Source organism: Piliocolobus tephrosceles, chromosome 12 (genome assembly GCF_002776525.5).
Source record: "Piliocolobus tephrosceles isolate RC106 chromosome 12, ASM277652v3, whole genome shotgun sequence".
Lineage (NCBI taxonomy): Eukaryota > Metazoa > Chordata > Mammalia > Primates > Cercopithecidae > Piliocolobus > Piliocolobus tephrosceles.
The window spans coordinates 10,007,415-10,034,376 of record NC_045445.1 but is presented as its reverse complement, the minus strand read 5'-3'; the positions used below and the strand labels follow the sequence as shown (position 1 = coordinate 10,034,376).

The 26,962-nt window shown below is 37.5% G+C and overlaps 1 pseudogene; it reads left to right on the top strand.

Moving 5' to 3' along the window:
* The window catches only part of LOC111536362, a 66,410-nt pseudogene extending 40,059 nt beyond the window's left edge, over positions 1–26,351 (top strand).
* Positions 26,352–26,962: the final 611 nt, after the last annotated feature.

Here is a 26,962-nt window from a genome sequence, read left to right as displayed (position 1 = left end):
TCACAGTTTAAAAAGTCTTATCAATTGAGTTTAATATAGTAACTCAAGGTATCTTCAATAGCCACCTAGGGATTCAATGACATAGTGATGAAGGAATCCTATTTTTTCCTTCCAAGTTCATTGTAATTTTTAGTTCCATTACATAAGAGCATAACAACCCAGTAAAAAGGTTACTTGAAACAATGGATGTACTGACTGGATATTAACCTTCAGGATGATAAGGACCTAGGTATGCTTTCTCTTTCTCTTCCCATTGAATTCATTTAATCAATCAAGGTTTTTTTTTGGGCAAATTGTGGCAACAACTTATATTTGTTATGTAAAAATATCTATATTTGGTAATCTTTCATTAAACCATCACAAATTGACTATTTTTTGGCTGAAGAAGATAGATTTTATGAAATCTTGTTGATTCCACAAGCATCAAATACTTGGACAAAAGAAGTATTACACTGATTGTAGGATAATATTAATGATATATGTATCACTAAATTCATCTAAAAAGTAAAAGAGAATTATAATATAAATGTTGATGATTTGGGCATAAACATTAGATTCTTGAGTACCAAACTGTTCCCTGTTTATTCAAACACTAAATATATGTTACATACAAGAAGTGAGGCTAAGAACTGTAAAGTAACCTTTTTTTTTGATAGCAAGGAATGTTATGTTATTCTTTTTTGAATCCTCAACATCTAACACAGTGCCTGGTACTTCATTCTGACAAGTCCGTATATATCAACTGTGTAATTACGGAAGAGAAGTAAAAACAAAATACTGCAAGAGTTTATAGTGGGGAATATTGCCTTAGAGTTTTCCAGCTTGAGTGTGCCTGTCAGCCTACATACAGTATTCTGATGGTTAGTTTTATATGTCAGCCTGACTAGGCTACAGGTATTTAATCAAACACTAATCTAGGTGTTGCTGCGGAGGTAGAATGATTATTAACATCTCTAATCAGCAGACATTAAGTAAAAGAGATCATATTTGATAATATAAGTAGGCCTCATCCAATCAGTTGAAATACCTTAAGAGCAAAACTAAGGTTTCGCTGAAAAGGAAATTCTACTTCCTCACTCCTGTCTGAGAGTTCCAGACTTCAGACTTTCAAGCCCCAATCATTGCATTAGCCCATGTCTTGAAAGAAACTGTGTGTGTGTGTGTGTGTGTGTGTGTGTGTGTGTGTGTGTTTCAATAATCCTTTTTCTCTGGAAAGCCTTCGGTGAAAAAATAAATTATCAGCAAAACAGTGCCAGTATTTCACCTAAACAACCACTAGGCAAGTTCCTGAATGCATTGACTCAAGAATATTTAAGTTTAATAGATGGTATTACACCCTAATAATGAACATACAAAGTAATTTTGGAGCTTGAAAAAAACTACTTTTGAAAAGAGTAGAGTACAGAGGAGAGGGTATCAGGCCGTGGACTTCAATAAACCTCAGTAGAGATTCCAGTCTTGCCATTTACTGGTTTAATGACCTTGGGCAAGATCTTAAATCCCTGATATACCTTATTTTCTTCAACTTAAATTGGAATGATATAATGAAGCCAAACACAGAGGTTTGTTAGGAGGGTTCAACTGAACAATTTATACTTCAAAATAGAAGATGTAGCAAGTATGTGGCATATATACGAGTTCAATGAATGGTAACTATACTACTAAAATAATGATTTGAGTTTACAGCTTATAATTGTCATTTGATGTTAAAATAAAACAGATACCTCCACAACATGTGAATATGTGTTCACATATGTAAGTATGTATATTCTAAAAATGCAATTTAATACACGAATTTGCCTATGTAGAAAAACCTGCACATGTACCCCTGAACCTAAAAGCTTTTTTTTTTTTCAAAAAAAGAAAAGAAATATAGACGTCATTTAACCCAATCATTTGAAACCCTGGCTGGACATCAGAATCACTGAAATGGATTTTAAATAATGTGTGATTCCCAGGTGCCCCAGCTCTCCTTTCTCTCACCCTCTCTCCTCCTCCCACTTACAATTCTGACTCCTACATGATTCTAATGTGCAGCCAATGTTGAGAAGCAATCATCTGATGCATATGGGGAAAGTGAGGTTGGGAATTAATTGGTTCAGTGAAGGTTATGTCTTATTTAGGAGCATTACAACTCTAGCATCCTCCTGTTGGCAACAGATGACAACATTCTTCTGAGGCTATAGTGAAGAGCCTAGTTTACACTGATGGGGATAACTACTATGTTGACTCGCTTTTGACCCATCCACTTTAAAAATTAACATGCCTCCTTATGAGTTTGCTTTGCTCAATTTATAGACTGGCTCGCCTTGAGCAGTTCTACCACTTCTTTAAGCGCCTGTGGAGTGTAGAGTCAAAGAAATTATCTTGCTACTTTCAGTATAGCTGGGCTGTCAGAATACCGGAATAACAGAACATATTTTTCCTGTCATCAGTGCTCCACTCAACCTCTTAACTGCTTATAATCTAGGGATGCAGCAGTGGAAAGACTGTCTACTGAAAGCAGATAAAGTGTCCCACAGAATAACGTTAAATGTTAGTCTAATTGGCACTGGCCAAAGTACGACGCTACCGCTGTGCAAATAGTGATGGCATTTCCTGGTGTACTTAGCACAGGCCAGTATATTGGCATTCTTTTGCCACAGCAGCACCTTGACCTAGAAGAACACATAAGTTTTAAAATGTTGGTTTGTTAATTTAAAACAGGGACTACAAGTGGATTTAGAAAATATAAAATACCTAATGTCATCTCTATAATCTAGCCATATGAATGTCTTTTCTATTTATCCACATGGCGTCTATACATGTATGTTCAGTGTGCATACAAAATAAATTTTACAGTTATAATTACTGTATATGCAATTTTGAGTTTTACTTTCCCTTCATAAGTATTTTCTAAGTGAAGGATCTGCAAACTCTTTCTATAAAAGGCCATATAGTAGATATTGTATGCTTTACAATTATGTACTCTGTCATAACTACTCACCTCTACCTTTGTCACACAGAAGCAGCCATACAAGATACACAAAGAAATGGCATTTGTGTGTTCCCATAAAACTATATTTACAAAAACAGGTCATGGGGTTGATTTGGCTCATGTTGGCCATTGTTTGTTGACCCTGCAGTAACATGGTCCTCATATTCACCATCTTTAATGGCCATATAATATTATATTTGAGAAATTAATTTTTTGAGCATTGTTTTATTGCTGAGCATTTAGTTTATTCTTTTTCTTTTCTGTGTATGGATGTTAAAATAAATAATGGGGAATTATAAAAAATGTTTTCATGATAAATAAATATTATTTTCTCAGTGTGTACTAGCTTTCCTAACACAAATTTAAATTTGACAGATTCAATGACTAGAAAAAAAAGGTGCAGATATTTATATTATTTCAAATTGCTCTAATTGAACTGAATTTCACACCATCAGTAATATATACCTGTTTCTGCACAGCTTTGTCAACATCAGATTTTAGTTTAACTGAAGCAAATTATTTGAGATGACTCCAAAATCCACCTCTTATAGGTGAGTTATCTATGGCAACAGGATACTGAGTTACTTACAGTAAAGGGGAAGGCAAAGAGCGGGACTAGGTTTTTTGATCGCCATTCCCCACTTCAGCGTGCTTCCTCATAAGAGCCACTGCTCTCCATAAACTAGCAGAAGAAATTACAGATTATTTTTCCTTCTTTGTCTTAAAACTGTGTCATATTAGTCATACTGACTTGCTGTGGCTCACGAAGAAATATCACACACCCTGAGGTGTGTAAGAATGTGGTGGGGACTTGGATTAGTCAAATATTTTAGTAAGGTCACTTTTATACCCAATGTTCATAGGTAAAATAGGACTCAATCAGTGTAAGATAAGATATGATAAGTTTTATTTCCGGAATTTAAAGGAAGTCACTGAAGCAAAACTGACTGTGAGATATAAAAGCCATTGCTAAGGATAGCGAAGTACAAATGTTACTTTTTATTGATTTATTTAAGCTCAATAGATGCAAATGAGTAGTACCTGATAAATAAGAAAGAAAGGTCAACTTTTGATAAGGGGAATATCTCAAGTGAGTCGCTTTTAAGACATTCAACCTTTACTTCTGTTAGCCTTAGTGGATATGGTCCTCTACATCCTTCCTGCCACCTTGCATATTGGCTCTTGTTAAAAAAAAAAAAAATCACCACATTCCACTGATATATCATTAAGTCAAAGAACAGCAGATATAACTGCTTCCGTGTGAGCCAAACTCAGAGAGTTGGGAAAGTAGTTGAACTTTTTTAGGGGTCAGAAGGGCACCACTAATTTGATCCAGAAGATACTGGGTACTGGGGGAAAGGAGGCCCTTCACTCATCGAAAATACAGCATTCAGAGGGAACAACTGGCAACAGGAACTTGGTCACAGGGAAATCCAGGAGGTGGTAAGCAGAGTTTTCTGGAGGATAGATGGAGCACATTTTAAAAACAAAAAATAGAACCAAAAACCAATAGGTAATATACAAGCAAAAAGAGAGCACAGAGAGCCATCTAGCTGCAGGAATTTGGCATGAAGGTCAGGGTTGGGGTTAGGATTCAGACACCGGGTTCCAGACCTATGTGTGTGTTTCTGTGTTTGTGTGTGTGTTTCTGTGTTTGTGTGTGTGTGTGTGTGTATGGGGTGGTGGGAACATGCAAAGATTGAGTGAACAAAATCTTTTCTAGGTGACAGGAATTAACCAACTCACCAAGGCTGGAAACGGTCAGCATAAGAGCAGAGATCAATGGTAAAAGGCATCCTGATTGTGGAAATACTAAGTACTAGAGCCACACTACCTGAGTTCAAATCCCAGCTCCAACACTTACCAGTTATATGATCTCAGGGAAGTTACATATACTCTCGGTGCCTCAGTCTCCTCATCTGTAAGAGGAAGAATAAAAGTATTCATATCATAGAATTTTAGTGAGGATCAAATTAGTTTATATATATTTAAATGTTATATATATTTGTAAAAGTTCCTGGCATATATGCTCTATGTGGATTTATTACTATATGCAGCTTCCCAAAATATCTGAGCAGACAGACTAAGACAGAATCTGCAAATACGGGTCAGAAGAATCCAGGGTTCCTTCCTCCACCAAACCAGTCTCCTGCCTTTCAGTTTCCTGAACAAGGTTTCCATGATCAATGTCAGTTGCCTGTGATACAGTTTGACTATTTGTCCCTTCCAAATCTCATGTTGAAATGTAACTCCCAATGTTAGAAACGGGGCCAAGCGGGATGTGTTTGAGTCATGGGGGTGGATCCCTCAAGAATGGCTCCATACTCTCCCTATATTAATGTGTTCACAAGAGACTTGGTTGTTAAAAAGAGCCTATCACCTCCCTCCTCTTTCTTTCTCCTTCTCTTGCCAAGTGACATGCAGGTTCCCCTTGCCTTCTGCCACGAATAAAAGCTTCCTGAGGCCTTGCCAAAAGCAGACGCAGTTGCCATGTTTCTTGTACAGCCTGCATAACTATGAGCCAAATAAACCTTTTTTAAACAATAAATTACTCAGCATCAGGTAATCCTTAAAGCAATGCAAAGCAAAGTAATTAAGTCTGCACGTTACTCCATTATGTCTTCTATCATGGTATGTCCTTTTTCAAACAATGCATTATTGAGTAGACCTATTCGGTACCTCCTGATGAGGCATGTGCTCAAGTTATAGGAACTAGAAGGTGCATGGTGCTCTTTATTAACCAGGAGCTTGGTGAACAGAATGTTTATAATGGTCCAAAAATGACATTAACACAGTTGTCCTGCTTCTCTGGGTTTCCCTAAAGCCAGTGTCGAGTAAAGTTATATCTTGGAAATTAACCCCTAGAATGTATGAAGAAGAGACCAAGCGGTGAGGTCAAGCAGCCCCCAAATACAAACAGGCCACAGGTGAGTTACAATGAAAATAATCCAACCAAAACTGAATCCAGTATAGTTTTGAAGAATTTACCTAAATGGTGAGAACAGTCTCTCTCTTTTCAAACTTTTTTTGACTTGTTCGAAGCAAGTCTCACAATGCAAACAGGGAGCTCAGGAATGATTACTGGAGGACTCTGACAGCATCAGCGAGCCAGAGGTAGACATTTCAGGGTCCGTTGTGTTGGTTGACTCTTTTACTACCACATGTTAATAGAGAGGTAAACCATTAAAAAAAAATATGCATGACCCCTTGTCACATCAATTTTATATGTGTGTGTGATAAATCACCATTGTGTTGCCAGGTGAAAGAGAGTATATACTAAGTATGCAAATGCAATTTATATTAGAAAAGAATAAGCTGTGCTTGATTAAATAAATCTAATGATCAGTACTATACTTTATTTGTAAACTTACCAGTAATACATATTTTTGTTTATAAGGCTATGTCCTTTATAAAATTTTATGAATACCAGAATGTATTACTGAGCTATTTTATTGAGCAGTTACTATATTCAGGATAGCATATTTTTTTTTTATCAATACAGAAATAACTGCCAGCAATCTGGAAGTATTATCACAGGCCTTGTCTTGTAGAACACTACAAAAGTTAGCCATTTCCGCCTATCGAACAACAATTTAGCAAAATTGCATTCATATTGTAAGACACTGAAATATCAATGAGCTCTAAATACCACTAAATTTACATCAAGATAGAGAAACACTACCATCCTGCCGATTTTACTTATTTTCTTCATCCTCAAGAAGCTGTCATCGAGGCCATGTTCATGTGTTTTGAAATAATCACAGTTGAAGAGAGACTGATTTATTGTTCTAGGTACATTCTTAGGGCCAATTCCTGTGAATTAGTACTCGGTGCCAAAGCAGAATGAGTAATGAAATACCTATCCCAATAGGTAGCGAGTAATCTAAGAGTAAGAGCCGTGTCTTGTTTGTCTGTTTTGACTGGCTTAGGGTCTAGCAGTTACTTAGAGTAAGAGATAGTGAATGTATATTAAGACCAAGGCACTTGTTATGGCTGAATTGTGGCCCCTCAACTCAAAGTTTATTATTTATGTTGAAGTCCTAACCCCTAGTATTTCAGAATGTGACCATATATGGAGACAGAAGCTTTACAGATACAATTCAGTTAAACTTAGGTCATTAGTGTGGACCCTAATACAATAAGACTGATGTCCTTATAAGACTAGATTAGGACATGGACACACACAGAGGCAATATCATGTGAAGACACATGGAGAAGATGACCATCTACTGGCCAAAGAGAGAGGTTCTCAAAATGAACCAACCCCACTGACACCTTGATTTCAGACTTCTAGCCTCCAGAAATGTGAGGAAAATAATTTCTGTTATTTAAGTCACCTAGTCTGGGGTACTTTGTTACAGCAGCCTTAGCAAACTAATACAGCACTTCCTGTGGCTGGTGGTGTTTTCCATTTTCTCAGTTTCAGTGGGCTTTCTCTAAACTTTTTTTTTTTTTCATCTAATATAGGCATTGCCTTGCGTTTTCTCTCATGAAAACTCATTAGTTGCTGTTTGCATTAACTTAGGAAATCTCACCTTAATCTTTCCCTGTGGTATTTATCCACCCTCTTGTCCCACTTCCAGTAAAATTCTTTATTTGGCTCTTGATCCACCATTTTCCAAAACTTTCTGTTCTTAAAATACCTAGCTTGAAAGCCCTAAGCCCTCAGGCTTATTCCCATCCTTTGGAAGGAGAAAGGTAACTGGTATTTGTGGAGTATACTTCCTACAGCAAAGCATTCTTCTAGGCCTCCCATACTCCTCTCACCTCATACTCCTCTCACCTCATACTCCTCTAAAGCCAGTGTGATACCCTCAGCCATTCTGGGTTTCCTTGTAATCTTCTCATGCTCAGCTCTCTGCTCTTGACATTACTGTTTTGCTAGAAAGAGGGATCCTAGGGGTCACCACAGTGCTTTATATTCAGGTTTTTAAATATAGAATGTTCAATAAACCTGTAATAATTGAGCTGAAGGGAATTGATGCTATTTAGAAACTGATTTGGTTAATTCAATCTTCTAAGTAAGTATGCACAATTAAGATATTGTAAAACTGTCCTGAATGGTATTGCCTAGGTTTTCTTCTATGGTTTGTATGGTTTTAGGTCTTACGTTTACGTCTTTAATCCATCTTGAGTTAATTTTCGTATAAGGTATAAGGAAGGGGTCCAGTTTCAGTTTTCTGCATATGGCTAGCCAGTTTTCCCAACACCATTTATTAAATTGGGAATCCTTTCCCTGTTGCTTGTTTTTGACAGGTTTGTCAAAGATCAGATGGTTGTAGACGTGTGGTTTTATTTCTGAGGCCTCTATTCTGTTTCATTGGTTTATATATCTGTTTTGGTACCAGTAGCATGCTGTTTTGGTTACTGTAGCCTTGTAGTATTGTTTGAAGTCTACAAACAATAGCATGATGCCTCCAGCTTTGTTCCTTTTCCTTAGGGTTGTCTTGGCTATATGGGCTCTTTTTTGGTTCCATATGAAATTTAAAGTAGTTTTTTTTTTTTTTTCTAATTCTGTGAAGAAAGTCAATGGTAGCTTGATGGGGATAGCATGGAATCTATAAATTACTTTGGGCAGTATGGCCATTTTCACGATATTGATTCTTCCTATTCATGAGCATGGAATGTTTTTCCATTTGTTTGTGTCCTCTCTTATTTCCTTGAGCAGTGACTTGTAGTTCTCCTTGAAGAGGTCCTTCACATCCCTTGGAAGTTGGATTCCTAGGTATTTTATTCTCTTTGTAGCAATGGTGAATGGGAGTTCACTTATGATTTGGCTCTCTGTTTGTCTATAATTGGTGTGTAGGAATGCTTGTGATTTTTGCACATTGATTTTGTATCCTGAGACTTTGCTGAAGTTGCTTATCAGCTTAAGGAGGTTTTGGGCTGAGACGATGGGGTTTTCTAAATATACAATCATGTCACCTGTAGACAGAGACAATTTGACCTCCTCTCTTCCTATTTGAATACCCTTTATTTCTTTCTCTTGCCTGATGGCCCTAGCCAGAACTTCCAATACTATGTTGAATAGGAGTGGTGAGAGAGGGCATCCTTGCACTGTGCCGGTTTTCAAAGGGAATGCTTCCAGCTTTTGCCCATTCAGTATGATATTGGCTGTGGGTTTGTCATAAATAGCTCTTATTATTTTGATATACATTCCATCAATACCTAGTTTATTGAGAGGTTTTTGGCATGAAGGGCTGTTGAATTTTATTGAAGGCCTTTTCTGCATCTATTGAGATAATCATGTGGCTTTTGTCCTTGGTTCTGTTTATATGATGAATTATGTTTATTGATTTGCATATGTTGAACCAGCCTTTCATCCCAGGGATTAAGCCGACTTGATCATGGTGGATAAGCTTTTTGATGTGCTGCTGGATTCAGTTTGCCAGTATTCTATTGAGGTTATTCACATCAATGTTCATCAGGCATATTGGCCTGAAATTTTCTTTTCTTTGTTGTGTCCCTGGCAGGTTTTGGTATCTGGATGATGCTGGCCTCATAAAATGAGTTAGGGAGGAGTCCCTCTTTTTCTATTGTTTGGAATAGTTTCAGAAGGAATGGTACCAGCTCCTCTTTGTACCTCTGGCAGAATTCAGCTGTGAATCTGTCTGGTCCTGGGCTTTTTTTGGTTGGTAGGCTGCTAATTACAACCTCAATTGGTTGGTAGGCTATTAATTACTTGTTGTTGGTCTATTCAGGGATTTGACTTCTTCCTGGTTTAGTTCTTCCTGGTTTATATTCTCTGATGATAGTTTGTATTTCTGTGGGATCAGTGGTGATATTCCTTTTATCAAATTTTTATTGTGTCTACTTGATTCTTCTCTCTTTTCTTCTTTATTTGTCTGGCTAGTGGTCTATTTTGTTAACCTTTTCAAAGAACCAGCTCCTGGGCCAGGCATGGTGGCTCACGCCTGTAATCCCAGCACTTTGGGAGGCCGAGGCGAGCAGATCACCTGAGGTCGAGAGTTCGAGACCAGCCTGACCAACATGGAGTAACCCATCTCTACTAAAAATACAAAATTAGCCAGGTATAGTGGTGCATGCCTGTAATCCTAGCTACTCAGGAGACTGAGGCAGGAGAGTTGCTTGAACCCGGGAGGTGGAGGTTGCAGTGGCCAAGATTGCACCATTTTACTCCAGCCTGGGCTACAAGAGTGAAACTCTGTCTCAAAAAAAAAAAAAAAAAAAAAACAACCAGCTTCTGGATTCATTAACTTTTTGAAGGGTTTTTCGTGTCTCTATCTCCTTCAGTTCTTAATTATCTTAGTTATTTCTTGACTTTTGCTAGCTTTTGAATTTGTTTGCTCTTGTTTCTCTAGTTCTGTTAATTGTGATGTTAGGGTGTCGATTTTAGATCTTTCCCACTTTCTCCTGTGGGCATTTAGTGCTATAAATTTCCCTGTAAACACTGCTTTAGCTGTGTCCCAGAGATTCTGGTATGTTGTATCTTTGTTCTCATTGGTTTCAAAGAACTTCTTTATTTCTGCCTTAATTTCATTATTTACCCAGTAGTCATTCAGGAGCAGGTTGGTCAGTATCCATGTAGTGGTGCAGTTTTGAGTGAGTTTCTTAATCCTGAGTTGTAATTTGATTGCACTGTGTTCTGAGAAACTGCTATGATTTCCATTCTTTCGCATATGCTGAGGAGTGTTTTACTTCTAATTATGTGGTCAGTTTTAGAATAAGTGTGATGTGGTGCTGAGAAAATGTATATTCTGTTGATTTGGGTTGGAGAGTTCTGTAGATGTCTATTAGGTCCACTTGGTTCAGAGCGGAGTTCAAGTCCTGAATATCCTTGTTAATTTTCTGTCTTTTTGATTTGTCTAATATTGACAGTGGGGTGTTAAAGTCTCCCACTATTATTGTGTGGGAGTCTAAGTCTCTTTCTGGGTCCCTAAGAACTTGTTTTATGAATCTGGGTGCTACTGTATTGGGTGCATATATATTTAGGATATTTAGCTCTTCTTGTTGCATTAATCCCTTTACCATTATATAATGTCCTTCTTTGTCTTTTTTTTATCTTTGTTGGTTTAAAGTCTTTTATCAGAGACTAGGATTGCAACCCCTGCTTTTTTTTCCTTTTTATTTGCTTGGTAAATATTCCTCCATCCCCTTATTTTGAGCCTATGTGTGCCTTTGCACATGAGATTGGTCCCCTGAATATAGCATACTGATGGGTCTTGATTCTTTATTCAATTTGCCAGTCTGTGTCTTTTAATTGGTGCATTTTGGTGTACCTGAAAGTGACAGGGAGAATGGAACGAAGTTGGAAAACACTCTTAAGGATATTATACATGAGAACTTCCCCAACCTAGCAAGACAGGCCAACATTCAAATTCAGGAAATACAGAGAACGCCACAAAGATAATCCTCGAGGAGAGCAACCCCAAGACACATAATTGCCGGATTCACCAAAGTTGAAATGAAGGAAGAAATATTAAGGGCAGCCAGAGAGAAAGGTTGGGTTACCCACAAATGGAAGCCCATCATACTAACAGCGGATCTCTCTGCAGAAACCCTACAAGCCAGAAGAGAGTGGGGGCCAATATTCAACATTCTTAAAGAATTTTCAACCCAGAATTTCATATCCAGCCAAACTAAGCTTCAAAAGCAAAGGAGAAATAAAATCCTTTACAGACAAGCAAATGCTGAGAGATTTTGTCACCACCAGGCCTACCTTACAGGAGCTCCTGAAGGAAGCACTAAATATGGAAAGGAAAAACTGGTACCAGCTACTGCAAAAACATACCAAATTATAAAGACCATCGACACTATGTAGAAACTGCATCAACTGACGGGCAAAATCACCAGCTAGCATCACAATGACAGGATCAAATACACATATAACAACATTAACCTTAAATGGGAGACTTGACTTTTTAAAAATTCTACAATTATTCCATTTTACTACACTGGCTGCTCAGACAGGAATATTTTTATCACTTAGCATTCGCTGAATATCTTCCTATGTGTGAATTACTGGGCAACATGCCAAACGAAAGATAAGTCGATAGGTTACACCTGGGTTGACAGGAGGTAGCGAATACAGAGGAGAAAAGCTGTTCAGTTGTTCAATGTGTGAGTGCACTTCTAGTTGCACAGGCAAAATATATAAATGTCTGTAGTCACAGCAAGCCTAAGCAGGGTGACTCCAAAGAGGTTATTACACTGTTTTTCAAAATTAAAATTTAATAAGTTATATTCAACATTAGTTGAAAACATTCATAAATCTAATGAATCATCTAATTAAATATTGTATATGCAAGAGCATGGAGCAGATTGAGAGAAAACTTTAAGAAAGTTATTTTTATGTTTAAATGTAATTAGTAAGTAATGTTTTAAAAACAAAACCCTCTTGAATTTTATGAAGCCTTTTCTCTAAACCAGAAAATGTTCTTTCATAAACCATCCCTCATTTTCAGGAATTACATGTTTATTTTTTGCTTTTGATTGTAAGTAGTCAGCTAAATTACGATTTACACCAGTCTCTTTTTTGTCAGTCTAAGCAAGCCCAATTTCATGCAGAATGATTATACATCTATATTGTCAATTACTCTGTTGTGCTATGATGCCAAAATTACTCTAGGTTAGAAGACACTATCATGAGAAACAAACTGCGTCTTTGTTATCAGGAAGTGACATCTGGTTTCATTTATAATTTCTCTTAATATGCTTTTTGGTATTGTGTGGTAAACTTACCTTTTACCCCTTTGGGGGATCTCATAATGAGATCTATAAGTTGATATGTCAGCTAGCTATCAGTTCAATACTTAACATGAGGTAGAAAACTCAATTGGAAATTTGACAGGTAATTTGCTGTACAAGTTCATGAAGTACAAGTTTGGAAGTACATAATCTATATCAACCTGGATTTGAAACACAGCTCCTTACCCTCCACTCACCGACCCTCTAGTTAATTTGTAATTTTGGTAACCACAGAACATCAAACACCATCTTTCCAAGTAGCAGGCAAACTGTGGCACAAACAATCAAATAGCCCCAAGTGCTTGAGAGAGTTAATTTAGTTCAGATGAAAGAGCTTCAGATTTCCAAAGGCAGAAATTAAGGGTTTAGCTGTATAGTAATTTTTTTTTATTTATTCGGCCAGGTGGTGATGTGTACACAAGTCATTGCTGAATTATTCCGTTCCTCAGTTTCGTATTCCTTAACTAACAAATCCATCTCCTTGAGGTTAATGAATATAATAATTTCTTGTAAAAATAATAAGTTGAATTCAGTAACATAACAAATCCAGGCAACGAAAACATATAACCCAGATGCTTTCATCCAGGATTTGTCGTTATCCCCCACATTCTCAAAGAGTGAAGTATTTATTTAGGTCCACAGAATTCTGCTTATAAAACAAGGTTAGCTCACTTTCCTCCCTGCACTAGCCTGAGGCTACAACTCGATTCCACTCATTTTCTTACATTGCTTAACATATATCAGCTGGTCAAGGATAAACTTTAGTTGTCTTCTAATTCAGCTATTCCTCAGTTCCTTCTAAATTCTGCCAGCAGTTGTGTTACTCCTAAGGGGGGCAAAAACATGTTAAAGATGAAAAATTACTTTGGAAGATGCGAATAATGGCCTGAAATATAGCATAGAACATTCTTGTACCCATTCTAAGTCTGATGAAGAAAATCACTGGACTTTTCTTTCCCTTTCCAGAGCAAAATGTGGCTCTGAAAAACTAAAGGAATGAAACAGAGGGAAATAATTCATCCAGCTCTGTGTAACCAGAAATAGGAAAAGAACCATGGAAGAAAATCTGATTAATAAGAACTCTCAATAAAGAATTTCAAGGTTGCACAAAACTGGCGATGCTGCTCTTAGTCAAATACATGTCAGCTTTTGTATGTAATAATGTATAGTAAACTAAAATGTATTTATCCATATAGATGGTTCATTTGATTACAACTCCAAACAGAAAAATACCCTATTGCTTCAGAATAATGCCTATACAGAAATAAAAATACTGAAGCATTATTTGCTGGTAGATGTACAGAGGTTAGAATATGGGAATATATAAAGTAGTTAACTTGCGGCCGGGCACGGTGGCTCACCCCTGTAATCCCAACACTTTGAAGGCCGAGGTGGGTGGATCACCTGAGGTCGGGAGTTCGAGAGCAGCCTGACCAACATGGAAAAACCCTGTCTCTACTAAAAATACAAAAAATTAGCCAGGCCTGGTGGCATATGACTATAATCCCAGCTATTCAGGAGGCTGAGGCAGGAGACTCGCTTGATCCCGGGAGGCGGAGGTTGCGTTGAGCCAAGATCGCGCCATTGCACTCCAGCCTGGGCAACAAGAGCGAAACTCTCTCAAAAAAGAGTGAAACTCCATCTCAAAAAAGGAAAAAAAAAAAAAAAAAAAAAAAGAAAGAAGAAAAGAAAAAATAAAGTAGTTAACTTGCACTAATTAGGCTCACACATGAATATCTACTCGACTTTCAGAAACTTGCAGGTTCAGAGGACAAACGCGTAAGTGTCAATTAATAAATGTGAAATGTGATAACATATTTCAAAGAACTTTAGAAATGTAAATTGCTATAGAAATGCAATTTGTTACTAATGATTTGTATTTAGCATGTGGTAAATCAATTTATGAAACATCAAATAAGCATACATTTATATTCACATGTATGTATACGTGCACATACACGCATACATAAATACTGTATGTTTTCTGAGATACAAAATACACTGTTAATATTTGAGAAAAATGCTCATGTAAAAATCTGTGTGCCCTAAAAATGCAGCATAATCTGTAAGGACAGAGAAGAATAAGGGATAAGGGAGGGCATAGAAAAGGCTTTAATTATATGGTAATATTTATTTGTTCAGCTAGGTGAAGGGTACACAGATAATTACTGTATTATTTCTTTGTCCAGTTTGTCATTTTTTTAACTAATAGATACAATTATTTTAAAGATAAAGAGTAATCCGTTCTAAATGTTTGTAGATATTTGTGAGAGTGAAAAAAAAAACTAAAAAAGAAAACATTTATCTGCTGCTCAACTACAGAACAAAATATGCACACATACTTTTGCATATGCATGCACACACACACATGCACGCACATACACACACACACACACACACACACACACACACACACACACTGCAGCATGGTCTAATGAGAGCAGAAACTTTGAAATTCTGTTTATGGCTCCACCACATCCGAGACACTTGATCTGATACAAATCACCTAACTTCACTGAAGTCCAGTCACTTGCCCAAAGGTGAGATTTTTAATACCTAGAGAAGCCACTGTGAGTATAGTACAAAGTAGGCAAAAGCAATTTATAGATTGAAAACCACTATACTATAGTCAAGTGTTATGAATTAGTAGTAAGTGCAATACGTGTCGAGGTGAGGATGAAAATCTTTCTTGCCTATTCAGTCATTACGTTGAATACCTTTGTAGCCTGAAATCGAATTAGAAGTTGCATACGTATGCACACAAGGAAAAAAAATATATATTTCTTGTTTGAAGTGGTCTTATCTTTCAAGGTGATGCCTTCTCTGCGTATGGGTAGAAGAGTGGACAGAACAGTCATTACCTGTGTTTAAGGATGGCGTATGAGGGCATATGCTACCTAAATCAGATGCCAAAGTCATACTGGAGGGAGGCAAGACTCAACCTGTAGATCACATATTTTACTAAATCTGATTAAATTCTCAACTTTTATTTTCTCATATTTTATGCACATTTCTAAAGTATGCAAGCGTCTTATATTGTGCATTTTAGAGATGCAGAGATGAGTTCAGAAAAAAACAAGTATAATGTCAAGATGAGGAACATCTACAACCTCCTCAATTTCGGCCACCACCACTTCTCGCACAGCATAGTGCGATAGCCTTCCAACCTCTCTCCCTGCTTTTGTCTTTTTCCTACTATTTTCTACACAGTGGCCAGACAGATTATCAAATGTAGTGTTTCCTAAAGTATGTTCCTCACCCATCAACATCAAAGTCACCTGACATACCTTATTAAATAGTGCAGATTATCAAACCCCACCTCAGATAATCTTTTTTCATAGGTCTGAGGTTGAATCTAAGAATAAGTGTTTCAGTGATACCCTAGGTGACTTCGATATCACTGACATTTAAAACAACTAAGGTAGGAGGTATATCACGATGCCACTTCTCTGCTCAAAACCTTCCAACTGGCTTCCACTCTCGCTCTTGAAAGGCCAAAAGAGACATCATGGTTTACAAGGCTCTTGACTTGTCTGACGCCATCTTTTACCAAACAACTCCACCTTGCTTACCGCCTCAACCATTGTGGACTTCTTGCTCTTCTTAAACTGCTCCTGCCGTGGTGGTGCCTTTGCACTTACTTTTTGCTATGTTGGGAATGTTGCTCTTCTTCTACGTTCTGAAGCTCATCCCTTCGTTCTTTTCAGATCCTGGATCAAAGATCACTTCATCTCAGAGAGGCCTTCCTTGACTATCCACTATTGACTAGAATCCCCTTCCCTGTCTTTATTTTTATTCATATAAAGTACCATAACATGACATATACTCGTTTGTCTTCTCTCGCTTCAATTCAGGCTCTGTGACAGAATGAATATGTCCTGTTTGTTATCCACATTGCCTAGCGCAGTGTTTAGTGCCTAGCAGGCCACTAATAAACATTTGTGAAGGTAATTAAAAGACCTGAAGCTTTACTCTTTCAGCTGTTTCCTGCTCCTTGCATGCTCTCTCCCTGCTTTTTCTTTCTTTCTTGTAATCTCCTTCTTCCTGTTCTCTCTCACTATCCTGTATTCCTTCCTCCTGCATTCTCCTTCCTTTCTTTAGATGCCCTGCCCTTCTATTTTCTCTGGTATGCACTCTTCCTCAATTCCAAACCTTTCTCTATCATGCACTCTCCTTCTTTCCCCTCCTCTTGTATTACCCATCTATCATGCAATCTCTCTCTTCTCTTTCATTCTGGCAATCTCCCTCCTTTCATGCTCTGTCTGAATTTTTTAATTTCCTCCTCCCTCCCTCCCACCAGTATTCTCTCTCCATCGTAGTTGATCTCAGCCTAGGTGTTTCTGTCTCCCACCCCGGTCTGGAGACATTTCTGATTTTCACAACTAGGAAGAGTACTGTTACTTACATCAATTGGATCAAAACTAGAGATTCTGCTCTATATCGTACGATGTGTTAAGTCACTCCCCCACAGCAAAGAAAAATCTGGAGCAAAATGTGAGGAGTGCTGAATTTAAGACACTCTGATTTTCAGATTATCACACCACACTTAACTTTTCTGACTCCACACATTTATATACATATATAGTGAATATATATATATATTTAGTGAATATATATTTAGTGAATATATATATAGTGAATATATACACACACACACACACACACACATATATATTCACTAAAAGCTATTTTTTAAGCTCTGAAAATTGTGAGCAGTTTGAGAATATTAACCCTTATAGATTTCCAAAGTCAGGTCAATTTGCAAGCAGTATCAAAATGAGCATCGTAAAGCCTATCATCTTAAAACGTAAAAAAATAAGAAAAATACTTTCAACATATCAATTTGATTTTTATCCCAAACCAATCAGCATTGTCAAAATCCTAAAGTCAGACCAAAAATTAGATCTGTATAGATTTTGTAGGTTATGATATACTTAAGAATTGTGAAAACTCTAGATGCTGTGAAAAATTTGAGCATATTGATTTCAAAGTTTTCAAGCTGGGCCCAATTTGCAATTTTACTATCAAGTATTCTCACGATTAGACATGAACTCACTAAAGAAATACATTACGGATACATCTAATCACAGGTCACAAATAAACTTTTAGGTGAAAAAGCAATGTTTTTCGCTGAAGGCATTTTAAAAGAGTGTTATCTCTTATCTTTTTGATTTTAATATCTTTAAGAGCCTCAGAAAAATTTTTGAATTCCTTCTTTATGAAGCAGCTGAGGTTTTCAGGATAGTAAGAAATCCTCACCATTTTATATAAAATAAATGTCAAGCTGGATAAGGACACATCTTGTTGGTTTTTACCACTTATCCTAATCAATTTAATATCACTTCCAGCATGTCACAGCACTGAATAAACAATATGATAATTGGAATTCCTCTGCTCCTTGAATTAGTAAGCAAATTACAGTGCATATCAATCATGCATAATGAGTCTGAAGCATGGTTTGATTACATTTCATTTGCATAAGAATTTTCTATAATTTTTAAAAACTGATCATTTTTAATTCAGAATAGATTTAAATGCCACACAACTGCTGCTCTCCTCTTGAAATGCAAAGCAACCTTCTTACATAATACAAAAATGCTAATCAAATTTTTAAAGCAGAACCTGGCTTGTTAATGAGTTTTCACCTTTCTACATCCTGTCAAATCTTATTACATTGTCACCTTTTTGGGTTCACAATTGGAATACACATTGATGTGGCTCAATTCTAATTGTAACATTATGTTGCTGCACTTACAAGGGAAACATCTTTTAAATAATTCTCGTATTGTTCAATTTGAAGGGTAACTTCCTCTTTTTGCATCCCGTAGTTTGTAAAACCCCTACTATTTACATAAATATTGATGCAAACATAGTCCCTGATAAGCCAAAAGTCTAAAGCATAAAAATGAAACAAACAGGAAACAGCACACAAATAAATAAAGATTTTGGAGTTAAATTATAATGATGTAGAATGCAGTAATAAAAACAGCTTATTAAATAAAACTATTTAGAAATATAACTCATTAGGAAGATATCACATTAAAATAACTACTCATAAAATATTTCAGAGGAAAGCCAATGTTTGGATTTTCATATGTGTATTTCCTACAGTAGTCAACAATTTTAAAGGTGAAAAAAACTTTAAAGATTTTAAAGCATGTGAAAGATACTTAAATCTTTTAAAAGAACATTTCTAAGAGTAGACCTTAGAAGCCTAGAAAAGGTGTAGGACAAGTGACTTATTTTTAAAACATATCATGTACTATGTAAAATTTTTCAATGTTTAGTAGGTTAAAAAGAATCAGTTATATGAGAGAAGCCAGCAACTAGTGAAAAAAAAAATGAATTTAGTTGCACAATAAACTCTTAGAAAAACCACCTACCAGTACATTGGCTAGAAACAATAGTTCCTAATAGATCTTATTACTACATATTAAATTTTCTATTCTATGCAAGGAAAAAATATATATTGTCAATTATGATAACTTGTTCTTAAATTTTAATTTCTAGCTTTTATGAGTAGTCAGTGTACATATTTATAGGTTACATGAGATATTTTGATACAGGTGTGCAATGTGCAATACGTGATAATCACATCAAGGTAAACGAAGTATCTTGCATTTATCCTATGTGTTACTAACAATTCAATTCTACTCTTTTAGTTATTTCAAAATGTACTATTAAGTTATTTTTGACTATAGTCACCCTGTTGTGCCAGCAAATACTAGGTCTTATTCATGGTAACTTTTATTCCTCTAGAGGAACTGAAAAATTTCCATGGAGAAAAATCAGCATGGTAAAAGAGTATCATTGTGAGGCATGCTTCCATCAGTAAACTCCTGGTTTAGAAGCTATCATGGAGGGAGGTGGAGCAAGATGGCAGAATGGAAAGTTCCACCAATCACCCCACCCCCTTAAAAAATCACAAAGTTAACAACTATCTACATAGGAAAAACACTTCCATGAGAACCGAAAATCAGGTGAGCACCCACAGTACCTGGTTTTAACTTCATATGGCTAAAAGAGGCACTGAAGAGATAGAAAAAAACAGTCCTGAATCACCAATACTGCCCCTCCCCCACACCCAGCAGCCACAGCATGGTGCTGAGAGCATCTCTAGGCCGGTAGAAAGAACCAGCAATTGTGAGGTTAAAAACTCAGTGTTGTTCTGTTAGAGCAGAAAGGAAAACCAGAACAAACAGCTGAGGCCCACCCACAGATGGAGCATTTAAAGAGGTTTCAGCCAGAGGAGTCCACCCATCCCCGGGGCCCCAACTAGGGTGACAGCAAACATCGCCACCAAGGGTCCAAGTGTTCTTGGTCTCTAAGTAAACTCGAAAGGCAGCCTAGGCAATAAGGACTGGAACTAGTAGGTGAGTCCTAGGGCTGAACTAGATCCAGTAGGCTGGGATAGGGGTTGCAGCAAGTTACATACTGACAAACCAGCTGGTGCAGCCAAGAGAATGCTGGCATCACTCCTCCCCCAACCCCATACTGCACAGCTCATGGCTCCAAAAGAGACCACTGTCATGTCATCTGTCTAAGGAGTAAAGAGGGAAGAGTGGGAAGGCTTTTTTGTTCTTGTTTGTTTGACAACAGCCAACCACAGCAGAATAGGGAACTGCTCAGATAAAAGAGGACCCTGTTCCAGGCCCTGGCTCCCAGACATCATTCCTAGACACACCCTGGGCCAAGAAAAGACCCACTTCCTTGAAGACAAGAACCTAGTGCTGGAAGCATTCATCACCTGCGAACTGAAGAGTCTGTGGTACCGAATAATGACAGAGATACCCAGGTACTATGAGATTTGCTGGCTTCAGGTAAGACTCGGCACAATACCAGCTGTGGTGTCTGTGGGACAAAACTTGTGCTTGAGCAAAGGAGAAGGAAAAGTAAAGACTTTTTCTTGCACCTGAGGTACCAACACCGCCAGAGGGGTTATAGTACTAAGCAGGCTCTTGGGGTCCCCGATTCCAGGACTTAACTATGGATGGTATTCTGGGCCTACATTTGGCGAGAAGAGAGCCCGCTGTCCTAAAGGGTGAGTCCCAGACCAAGTAACATTCACCACAAGCTGACTTAGGAGACTTTAGGCCTTAAAGGAACATTGGTGTAGTCTGGTAGTACTCCTCATGGTCAAGGGTGGCAGTGGCTATGGGGTAAAACTCCTGTGCCCTTGAAAAAGGGGAGAATGAATGGGAAAAACTGCATCTTGTGATGAGCGCCAGTTCAACTGCAAAACCAGAGAATACCAAGTAGACTTCTAAGGTTTTTGACTCTACTCTCTGTCTCCCAGATGTAACTTCTGGACCCACCCAAGGCCTGGGAGACCTCATCACTCTGATGGGAGGAACACATGTCTGGCTAGATTTGCTACCCACTGACTGTAGAGCCCCAGGGCCTTGAGCAAACATATGGAGTAGTGAGGGAGTGGTTACAGCACAACTTGGGTTAGACTCAGTTCTGTGCTGGTTTCAGATCTTACCCAGCACAGTCGTAGTGGTGGGTGGCAACTGGGGTACTTGATTACTCCGCCCTCAGCCTAAGGTGGCTCAGAACAGAGAAAAAGACTATATTTGTGAGAAAGTAATAAAAGAGAATAAGAAATTATGCCTGGTAATCCAGAGAATTCTCTCAGATTTTGTCCAAGACCATCAAGTGGTACCTTTATGAGTCTGCAAGAACCACAGCAGGAGCAGCTTAGATTACAACACCTAAGTCCTTTCAAATAACTGGAAACCTTCCAAAGAAGGTTTTTTGTAGCTATCTGCTACAAAAAAGGCCAGAGAGTGAAGACAACAATAATGACCTAACTCTTTAATGCCCAGACAGTGAACAACATTTAATAGCATCTACACCATCCAGGAAAACATGATCTTAACAAATGAACTAAATAAGGCACCAGGGACCAATCCTGGAGAAACAGAGGTATGTGATCTTTCAGACAAAGAATTCAAAATAACTGTCCTGAGAAAACTCAACAATATTCAAGATAACACATAAAAGAAATTCAAGATTGTATTAGATTAATTCATGAAAGAGATTAAAATAATGCAAAAGAATCAAGCATAAATTCTGCAAAAAAGCAACTGGCATACTGAAGAATGGATTAGAGCTCTTTAACAGCAGAATGAATCCAGCAAAAGAAATAATCAGTGAGCTTGAGGACAGGCTATTTGAAAATACACAGTCAGAGGAGACAAAAGAAAAAAAAAAAAAACAATAAAAAACAATAAAAAACAATGAAGCATGCCTCCAGGACTTAGAAAATAGCCTCAAAGGGCAATTCTAATAGTTATTGACATTATAAAGGAGGCAGAGAAAGAGATAGAGGTAGAACGTCTACTCAAATAAATAATAGCAAAGAACTTTCCAATCCTAGAGAAATACATCAATATCAAAGAAGAAAGTTATAGAACACCAAGAAGATTTAACCTAAAGAAGACTAACTCAAGTCATTTTATAATCAAACCCAAAGGTCAAGGCAAAGTAAGGATCCTAAAATCAGCAAGAGAAAAAAAACAATAACATACAATTAAGCTCCAATACGTCTAGCAGAAGAATTTTAAGTAGAAACCTTACAGGCCAAGAGAAAATGGCATAACAAATTTGAAGTGCTGAAGAAAAAAACTAATTACCTTAGAATAGTATATCTGCTGAAAATATCCCTCAAACATGAAGGAGAAATACTTTCCCAGGTAAACACAAGGTGAGGGATTTCATTAATACCAGAACCATCCAAAAAGAAATGCTAAAGATAGTATATCAAACAGAAAGAAAAGGACATTAATGAGCAATAAAAAATCACCTGAGGGTACAAAACTTAATGGTAATAGTGAGTACACAGAAAAACAGAATATTTTATCACTGTAACTGTGATGTGTAAACTACTCTTACACTAAATAGAAAGATTAAATGATGAACTAATCAAATATAATAACTACAAAAACATTTCAAAACACAGTCAGTAAATTTACTTATAAATAGGAACGACAAAAGGTAAAATAGCAGGGGGATGAAGTTAACGTGAGGCTTATTAGTTTTCCTTTTGCTTGCTTTTTGTTTACACAAAAACATTAAGTTGTTATCAGGTTAAAATAATGGGTTATAAGTTAATATTTGCACACCTCATAGGAACTTCAAATCAAAAAACAGACAATGGATACACAATAAATAAAAAGCAAGAAACTAAATCGCATCACCAGATAAAATTGTTTTCACAAGAGGAAGACAGGAATGAGACTGAAAATAACAGGGTGGAGAAATATATTCCATGCCAAAGGTAAACAAAAAATAGCAGGAGTCATTATACTTAGAACAGACATAACAGATTCGAAGACAAAAACTATATGAAGAGACAAAGTCACTATATGATGACAAAAGTGTCAATTCAGCAGAGGAAATAAAAATTTAATTATATATGCACTCAATACCCAGAGCATCCAGATATATAAAGGAGATATTATTAGAACTAAAGAGGGAGATAGGCCCCAATACAATAATATAGGAAGACTTCAATAGCCAGGTTTCAACATCGGACATATTTCCAGAAAGAAAAACAAAAAAAAATCAGCCTTAATCTGCACTGTATATCAAATGGATTTATTAGATATTTAGAGAACATTTTATCCAAGAGTTACAGAATACACATTCATTTTCTTAGTCCAAAGACTATTCTCAAGAATAGACCATGTTAAGTCACAAAACAAATCTTAAAACATAGAAAAAAGTTAAAGTAATATCAAGTATCTTCTCTGACCACAATGGAATAAAACTTGAAATTAATAACAGGAAGAATTTTAGAAACTATACAAACACATGAAAATTAAACAATATGCTCCTGAATGACTAGTGGGTAAATGAAGAAATTGAGAAGAAAATTGAAAAATTTTTTCAAACAAAGGATAATGAAAACACAACACAGCATAACCTATGGGATATAGCAAAAACAGTACTCAGATAGAAACTTATAGCTATAAGTTCCTACATCAAAAAAGGGCAAAAACTTCAAATAAACAATCTAACAATGTACCTTAAAGAAACAGAAAAGCAAGAACAATCAAACCCAATATTAGTAGACAAAAAATATAAATATCAGACCACAAATAAATAAAACAGAAACAAGAAAACATGAAAGATCCAAAAACCAAAAAGTTACCTTTTTGACAGGAAAAAACAAAATTGACAAACCTTTAACCAGACTAAGAAAAAAAGAGATCTGAATAACTAAAATCAGAAATGAAAAATGAGACAATACAGCTGATATGCAGAAAATATAAGGATTATTAGTGACTACTGTGAGTATATGTGAACACATTGGAAAATCTAGAATAAATGGACAAATTCCTAGGTATAGACAACCTGCCATGACAGAACCAGAAAGAAATGCAAAATGTGAACAGACCAATGACAAGTAACAAGATCAAAGCCATAAGTAAACATCTTACAGTAAAGAAAAACCTGGGACCTAATGGCTTCACTACTGAATTTTACCAAACATTTAAAGAAGAACTAATACCAATCCTACTGAAGCAATTCCAAAAAAAATAGATGAGGAGGAAATACTTCCAAACTCATTCTACATGGCCAGTATTACCCTGACACTGAAACCAGACAAAGACACATCAAAGATAGAAATCTACAGGCCAATACATCTGATGAATATTGATGCCAAAATCCTAAACCAAGTACTAGCAAACCAAATTCAACAATACTTTAGTAACTTTATTCATCAAGACAAAGAGGAATTTATCCCTGAGATGCAAGGATGGTTTAATATATGCAGATTAATCAATGCAATATATCATATCAATTGATGCTGAGAAAGTATCCGATAAAATTTAACATCCATTTATGATATAAATCCTCAAAAACCTGGGTATAGAAGGAACATATGCAACATAATCAAAACCCTATATGACAGACTCACAGCTAGTATCACAGTGATTGGAATAAAAAACTAGAAGTCTTTTCTCTAAGGTCTGGAAGATGACAAGAATGCTCGTTGTCACCACTGTTTTCCAACATAGTACTGGAAGTCCTAGCTAGAGCATTCAGACAAAAGAGTGATATAGAAGTGTATTAGTCTGTTTTCATATTGCTATAAAGATCTACCTGAGACTGGGTAATTTATAAAGAAAAGCAGTTTAATTGCCTCACAGTTCCACAGGCTGGACAAGAAGCATGGCAGAGGAGGCCTCTGGAAATTTACAATCATGGCTGAAGATGAAGGGAAAGCTGGTACATCCTACATGGCTGAAGCAGGAGGTAGACAGAGTGAGGGGATGTTGCTACACACATTTAAACAACCAGATCTCATGAGAACTCATTGCAGATGATACGATATTATATTCGGAAAAACCTAAAACTCCACAAGAAAACTCTTAAAACTTATAAACAAATTGAGTTAAGTTGTGGGATACTAACTGATTTGCTCCAGACGACCCCCAGAGTAAGTGCCAGAGAACAGGCAAGTAAGCAGGGTAAAAGAAAACTCTATTAACTTGCCAATGTGAAGGAGGGGCGAGGTTCACCAGTCTCCCGCGGTCACCGGTCTCCGGTGGTGGAGGCTGACGAAGTCGCTCCGGAAGTCGCTCCGGAGGTTCTCGGGCGAGGTTCCTACGTCCACACAGGAGCAGGGGCCAACGAACTTCCCACCGCGCGCCCGCCGGGAGCTGCTTTTATGTCCTGGGCCGGGGAGTGGGCGGGCAGTGGGCGGGACATAGGCGGGTCAGGGGCGGGGCAGTAGGCCCCGCTAGGTAGGCTTCCATTTTCTTCCTCAGACGTCAGACTGCGCCTGCGCAGTCGACCTGTGTCTTTCCCGGGCGCGGGAAAGTTGACAATGCAGAACCCGGATAGGCGCCATTTTAGTCCCTTTGTTCTTTTGTTCCCTCCCTCCCTCCGTCCAGACACTAACTCAACATACATAAATCACCAGTATTTCTATACACCAATAGTGAACAATGTGAAAAAAGAAATAAAAGGAGTAATCCAATTTATAATAGCCATACAGGCTTTCCGGACCTGGGGGAGCAGGAGGCGCCATCGTGGGAGTTGACATCGGCCACAACAAGGATCAAAAGGTTCCGCCCAAGGAGCCCAAGAGCCAGGATATCTACCTGAGGCTGTTGGTCAAGTTGTACAGGTTTCTGGCCAGAAGAACCAATTCCACATTCAACCAGGTTGTGCTGAAGAGGTTGTTTATGAGTCGCACCAACTGGCCGCCTCTGTCCCTTTCCGGATGATCTGGAAGATGAAGCTTCCTGGCCGGGAAAACAAAACGGCCATGGTTGTGGGGACCATAACGGACGACGTGCGGGTTCAGGAGGTGCCCAAACTGAAGGTATGTGCACTGCGTAACCAGCCAGGCCTGCAGCCACATCCTCAGGGCAGGGGGCAAGATCCTCACTTTCCACCAGCTGGCCCTGGACTCCCCCAAGGGCTGTGGCACTGTCCTACTCTCCGGTCCTCACAAGGGCCGAGAGGTGTAGGGGCATTTCGGCAAGGCCCCAGGAACCCCGCACAACCACACCAAACCCTAAGTCCCCTCCAAGGGCCGGAAGTTTGAGCGTGCCAGAGGCCGACGGGCCATCCGAGGCTACAAAAACTAACCTTGGTTCCTACCCTCTTATTAAAAAGATTTTGAATGCTGAAAAAAAAAAAAAAAGCCATACAGAAAATTAAATACATAGAAATTAACCAAAGATGTGAAATATCTCTCTGATGGAAACAAAGAAAATTAAAGAGGACACAAAAAAGTGGAAAAAATTCTATGCTAATGGATTGGAAGAATCAATAATGTTAAAAAGGTCCATACTACCCAAAGGAATCTACACATTCAATGCATGAAATCTCCATCAAAATACCATTACCATTCTTCAAAAAAATAGAAAAAACAATTCTAAAATGAATGTGAAACCATAGAAGACTCAGAATAGTCAAAGCTATCCAAGGCAAAAAGAACAAAACTGGAGGAATCACATTACCTGACTTCAAACTATATTACAGAGACATAGTAACCAAAACAGTCTGGTACTGCCATAAAAACAGATGTGTAGATCTATGGTACAGAATAGAGAACCTAGAAACAAATTCACACACGTACAGTGAAGTCATTTATTACAAAGATGCCAAGAACATATACTGGGAAAAAGACAGTCTCTTCAGTAAATGGAGGTGCTGGAAGAACTGAGTATTTGTATGCAAAACAATGAAACTTGACCCCTATCTCTTACCATGTACAAAAAAATTAAATCAAAATGGATTAAAAAGTAGCTG